Here is a 7235-nt window from a genome sequence, read left to right on the forward strand (position 1 = left end):
ACACCAATCTGAAAACACTGCAGTACCTGCAAAATCAACAACACATTCTACCGTAACACTCGAATACGAGAATATATGTCGAAGTTGTCAAATTGCAAAACATACTTTGCTCTACCATTTCCATTGTCTCGAATCAGAACATCTACACCTTTAGAAAAGGTGCACTGCGATATCTGGGGACCTTCATCAGTCATTTCATTTCAAAACTTCAAGTATTATGTCGTCCTTGTAGATGATTTTTTTCGGTTCAGCTGGATTTACCCGATGAGAGCAAAAGCAGACTTCTATGACATCTTTATTCTCGTTTCGAAACAGGTCGAAAATCAACTTGACTGCAAAATCAAGACCTTCCAATGTGATGGTGGAGGTGAATTTGTTAGTCACAAGTTTCGACACATTTACATAGCCATGGCATTAAACAACAGGTGTCCTGTCCTCATACACCAGAATAGAATGGTGTTTCTGAAAGAAAGCATCGCCATGTTGTTGAGTTAGGTCTAGCTATGCTCTATCATGCTGAAGTTCCTTTAAAATATTGGGTTGATGCTTTCCTAACAGCCATTTATATCATCAATATGCTTCCTACACCAAAGCTACGAGATGCAATCACCATATAGTAGACTCTATCAGAAAGAACCGAGCTATGATCATCTCAGAGTCTTCGGCTGTGCTTGTTTTCCTTGTCTCAGACCCTATGCTCAACACAAGCTAGATCCACGGTCTCTTACCTGTATATTCATTGGGTATAGCGAACGTCACAAAGGATACAAATGTCTTGTTCCTACTACTGGTTGAATATACATCAGTAGGCATGTTATCTTTGATGGAAGGTTCTTTCCTTTCACTAAGACCCGTGTGACGAGAACACATCCTATACAACACTATATCGACTATGGACAAGAGGTAAAGTTTATGGATCCGGTAGGCCGAAATGATATCTCTTCATCGACACAAGATTCTATACAACAACTGCATAATAATGGCATCAATCATTCTACTTCATCCTATCAATCATTCTACTTCATCCTATTTGCCTCCTCAAGAACAGGACAAACTTACTTCCCTTACAACAACACAGGCTGAAGTTCCTACTCATCAGGATCATTGCTGTTCACAAGATCAGGAAATATCTAGCACTATAACTCATCCCGCAGCTGTTCACTTCGGTGGAAACAATAGCAACCATGCTCCTACTACTTCTACTTCACACGGTACACCTACATCTCACCATATGCGACTCGGTCAAAATCTGGAATTATCAAAACTAATCCTAAATATGCTTGTCTTGCTGAATACAAAGTCCCTGCTGAACCTAGATCAGTTAAGTCAGCTTTAGCTAATCAAGGATGGTACACAGCTATGAAAGAAGAGATGGATGCTTTACATCAGAATCATACCTGGATTTTAATTCCTCGAACAATTGACATGAATGTGATAGGCTGCAAATGGGTGTTTAAAACCAAATTGGCATCTGATGGAAGTCTTGATAGGTTAAAAGCTTGTCTTGTAGCTAAAGGGTTTCACCAAGAAGAAAGTGTAGATTTTACTGAAACTTTCAGCCCAGTTGTCAAACATGCTACAATTCGGTTAGTTCTATCTGTAGCCATGATGAATCAATGGCCTATTCATCAACTTGATGTCAAGAACGCATTCCTACATGGCACATTGACTGAAACAGTTTACATGGAGCAGCCCCCTGGTTTCATACAGTCACAAACACCTAATCATGTGTGCCTCCTCAAGAAATCTCTTTATGGTCTTCGACAAGCTCCTCGTGCATGGTTTGATAAGTTTAGTACCTTCTTACTTGAAAATGGTTTTGTCTGTGACTCCACCGATCCCTCTCGTTTATTCTTCGTAATGGACAAGACACTCCGTACTTCTCTTCCGTATGTGGATGATATTGTCTTAATCGGGAGCTCACCCTCATTACTTTCGAGTTTAATTCATTCTCTAAGCCTTCGTTCACATGAAAGATCTAGGATATCTTCACTACTTCCTTGGCATTGAAGCTAAACGCAACTCTCTACCGACTGTTTCTCTGTCAAACCAAATATGCAATCGATCTTCTTACTCGAGCTCAAATGATTGATTGTAAACCAATCTCTACTCCACTATCTCAAAGACCATATATCCTGCAATCTGATTCCATTCTCTTATCTAATCCTCTTGAATATCGAAGTCTTGTTGGTGGTCTTCAATATCTAACATTGACTCGTCCTGATATTGCCTATGCTACAAACATGTTATGCCAGAAAATGCAGCAACCAACTATTGCAAACTTTAATAAACTAAAGAGGGTTCTGCGTTATGTTAAAGGAACTATCAGCTGTGGTATTTTTTTCTCCACTCTCAAAGTTCCAAACAACTCTATGGTTTTTCAGATGCAGACTAGGCTGGTGCACGTAAACTAGAAGATCCACAACCGGCTTCGTACATTTCTCGGCTCTAATCTCATTTCTTGGACAGCAAAGAAACAGCCTACTCGTAAGTCGATCTTCTACGAAGGTAATATCGTGCCCTTGCCTCTCGCACCGCCGAGCTGACATGGGTCAGCTTTGTTCTTCGTGATATTGGTCTGTCACTTTCTTCACCAACTCGTTTATTCTCGTGATAATCGATGTACCGCTATTGCTCTTACTTGCTAATCCCATTTTACATGCCCGCACCAAACACATCGAAGTTGACTTTCATTTTGTACGAGAGAAGGTTGCTTCGACTCTCTCAATGTGTGTTATATTCCAAGCGCTCACCAGCTTGCTGATATTTTCACAAAACCTATCTCACGGTTCGCTCATTTTGACATTCGTACCAAATTGGGAATTGGTACTTTACCCCTTCCCAATTTGCGGGGGGATGTTAAAGCATATAAGCCAAAGTCGAAAACAAGTGCTGGAGATCAAGAGCCGAGCTTGAATGGAAACAAGGAAGATGAAGTAAAGAAGTTCAAATTAAAGTCAAAGATAGATACTGATGTACGGGAGTTAAGTTCTGGTGCAAACAGGGGAAGTAAGACAAGGCAGACTGCTGGCTTGGGAAGTGCAGTAACAAATGCTGGTGCTAATGATTCGATCAAGGATGGAAATGATAAACTCAACTCTACTTGCGAGGATAAAGAAAAGAAGAACAAAGAAAGCATGAGTTACATCAACAACACGTGCTCATTGAATAATAGATATTCAGTTTTAAGTCAAAACTGAATATTTTCCGTGTTCTGTTATTTTCCCTCCTTCTGTTTTCATTTATGTTAAAACAGTTGTACAAGTTTTGTTTCTCGCATATAAATACGGAATGTACAAAGAACGAATACAAGAAGCACTTTATAAAAGTTTACTCTCTCTCTCTCTTCTTTCTGAAGAGCAAGAGAACCAAATACAGAAGCTCAAGATCATTTCCTTTCTTTTGAGTCTTCATCTTTGTCAAGCTTGTTTCTTCATCTTCTCTGTTTCTCCTTCCTGTTCATGTATTCTTCACACACTCATCGCACCGGTGGACAAATATGACTAAAAACAAACCCAAGATGAATATTTTGCTGCTAGACGAAAGAGAAGTAATGTCAAACGAGGGTGTTTCAATGATAGCAATCACAAGGCAACAATAACAATGCAGGCAAGTCGAAGAAAGCTATGAACGAACTACCACTTGAGAGATTGATTTTTATACAAATCTACCGATTAGAGGACAGCACTTGTATTAAGCTACATACATATTCAAGGTACAACAAATAGTCCAGAGACTAAAGAAGATTTTGAACAAACATATACAACTCTCAGTACAAGCCAATTCGGGAAGCGGGTGGCTATGCTAGATCGCCATCACTTGGCGTTCGGATTCCATGACTCGGGTCTCATGGAATTTGGCGATGAAGACCGTGGCTTTCTTGTCGATGCCGGGCTCCGCAACATATCTGCCCTTGTCGTAGTCGCTCGGATATGTTTTCTTCGAGCTTACGGAGTCCCCCTCCCAAGCATCATCCCGGCGCGCCCTCCGAGGCTTGAACATGCTCATGAGCGAGAAAGAAGACGAAGATTTCTTCTGCCTGTTGTTGCCTCCCATACTAGTAGCTAAATTACTGCGAAGGCACTAAAGGGCAGTATCGATGAAGAGCAGTATCGATGAACTCTAGCTCTCTCCTCTGTGGTTTTTTGGTTTTTGCGCTTTGAAGAGCCAATGAAGGAGGGCAAGTGAATTTATAGGTCCAACGGTGAGATTCTAGACAAATATCAGGTCCAACTTGAGAATGAGACGAATGGTCCAGACCTAATCATCTCAAAAGAATTGAAAAGAAAAACAAGTATGTGCTGGGAAAAGAACAATCGGATGCTTTTCAACCAATATATGTCCTCCTCTCTTTTTTGTGGTTGACCAATACAGCCATCGGTGGTGGAAGACTTATGTCCATGGACGCCCTTTTTCCCTTCTATAGTCACATCATTCCTTTAACTTCTATACGTATGTCCATACACGATTACATTTTTACAGAATAGATGTACTATACGATAGAGTAGAATAACACAAGTATAAATTATTTAGGACATTATTTTTGCAGATCACTATTATTATATCTCTCGTCCTTACATTGAACCATTTAATTTTTTATTATTATGAAACGTATTCAAGGGCGTATTTCTTCCTCAAAATTTCACCCAAAAATTTGATGAGAAGCCAGTACTTCTTATAAAACAATAACTGCCCAGCATTGGACAAATGGTATTTAATTCAAATTGGTGAACGACACATTTGTGTCGCTCCATGAATCTTTCGTGGATATAAAATCCTTAAAAACTCCTCATCTTTTGCAACGGTTCAAATTTATATCCAAAAATAAATCAAATTACATTTTTTTATCTATATCAAAACTTTTCCACTTTTTACATATATACAGATGTGTGGGAATAGATCACCAGATATAATGCACTTCACATAATTCAGTCTTGTGCATTGAATAGCTGACACGATTAAATATTGCTGTCCAGACAAGTTTAAAAGAGAACTGAAGAGGGTTAAAAACAGGGCAGGGAAAAAAGTTGAGAATTACGGTCTAGACTTGATAGGATTCCATAAAAATAACATATGTTAAATAGTATATGCATCCAAAATCGACAATCAAGAATTATCCGCGATGCACTAAACTCACATGTATTCAATGTATTATTTTGATAAGTTTTTCCTTCTCGGCACACCTAAATTTTACCGGATATTTTTTTCCGAAATTAAGTCATGATCTTTTATTTTCGGTTTCTGAGTTATGATATTTCAAAATGTGATTTTCAAAAAATGCAACGGTTATTTTGTGCAAAGCTAGTGGAAATTATTGTGAGGGGCGCGGGAATTAACACACAGACACACACTCTCTCTCTGTTTCCCATAGAGTAGAATAATAAATGATTAACATACAACATAACAGTAGATCTATCACGAGCGATTTGCAAAAATGGTCATATTAAATGATTCATCTTTTATTATTCTACTCTATCATTCAGTACGCAGAATATGTACTTCTACACAATCACAATAATGTATGGATAATAATTTAGAATTGAATTTGCAAAAAAATTAAAAATTAAAAACCATAGAAGTTTTAACGAATAATGTGATTCGTGAAAGGAAAAGGGGTGATTCCATGGATGAGAAGAAAGTGCATGGGATGCTTCCCAGGATTAATTGGTCATTGAGTCTTCAACCACACTAAAGCGAGGAGGATACATCTTTCTTGAAAAGCATCCTTTTGCCGTGTTGTGGTGGATTTTGCCAGTTTCACATGTAATTTATAGAATGTGAAAAGTAAGGGAAAAAAAGGGTTCACAAAATAATCATAATTGGAAAGCTTGCACCTTCTGAATATCAAATTTGAGAAAGTCATAACTCAACCGAAAATTTTAAAACCCGTGACTAAACTTTAGAAAAATGATTACAGTAAAATTTAGGAACCTCGAGAAGGAAAAAATTATAAAAAAATCCATTAGGTTTATGCGAGTTTAGTGCATCATGACTAATTCTTGATTTGCAATTTGTGGAAACAAGCACTATTCCACATATATAATTGCAAATCATATAGTAAGTTTAGACATGTTAACCTAAATTTTTTTGCGCTCACTTTTAAAGCTTTTTCAGGTCATCAGCCCTGGACCGTTGCCTCATTTTCAAGTGGACCTGATATTAGGATTCTCTACCCTTTGAACCTACTATAAATTGACTTGCCCTCCTTCATTGGTATTTCAAACTGCAAAACCAAGAAAACATAGGGAGAGAACCTACTATAAATCGACTTGCCCTCATTCATTGGTATTTCAAACTGCAAAAACCAAGAAAACATAGAGAGAGAGAGAGAGAGAGAGAGAGAGAGAGAGAGAGAGAGAGAGAGAGAGTCTGTGTGTTAATTCCCGCGCCCCTCACAATAATTTCCACTAGCTTTGCACAAAATAACCGTTGCATTTTTGAAAATCACATTTTGAAATATCATAACTCAGAAACCGAAAATAAAAGATTATGACTTAATTTCAGAAAAAAAAGATCCGGTAAAATTTAGGTGTGCCGAGAAGGAAAAACTTATCAAAATAATACATTGAATACATGTGAGTTTAGTGCATCGCGAATAATTCTTGATTGTCGATTTTGGATGCATATACTATTTAACATATGTTATTTTTATAGAATTCTATCAAGTCTAGACCGGTAATTCTCAACTTTTTTCCCTGCCCTGTTTTTAACCCTCTTCAGTTCTCTTTTTCAAGTGGGCCTGATTTGTCTAGATTCGCTTACCTTTGAACCTACTAGGAATTGACTTACCCTCCTTCATTGGCACTTCAAACAGCCAAAAACAGAGAGAGAGAGAGTTTATTTCTACTGCTTTTCAGTGCCCGCACAGTAATTTATGATTTGTTTGGTAACGTTTTATTCCCGAGAACATTTTCTTTTTCAAAATAGTTTTTTTTTCTTTCTATTTCTTGAAACAATTTCTCAATAAAAGAATGGATTTGGTAACTACACAAAATTTCTATTCTCGGAATGAAAAAAGAACAGGAATGTGTTTGGTACGATTCACAATTTTTTTTTTTATAATGTACAATTTCTTTTCATTCTTTTTTTCTTATTCTCCCTTACCACTGCCGACCACCAGCTGTTGCCAACCGTCGCTACTCATTTCCAACCCTCACCACCAATGACTGCCGATAACACCGCTCGCCACTCATCACCAATGACCACCAATGACCACCAATGCCATCGACAATGCC

The sequence above is a fragment of the Eucalyptus grandis genome, chromosome 8 (genome assembly GCF_016545825.1).
Source record: "Eucalyptus grandis isolate ANBG69807.140 chromosome 8, ASM1654582v1, whole genome shotgun sequence".
Lineage (NCBI taxonomy): Eukaryota > Viridiplantae > Streptophyta > Magnoliopsida > Myrtales > Myrtaceae > Eucalyptus > Eucalyptus grandis.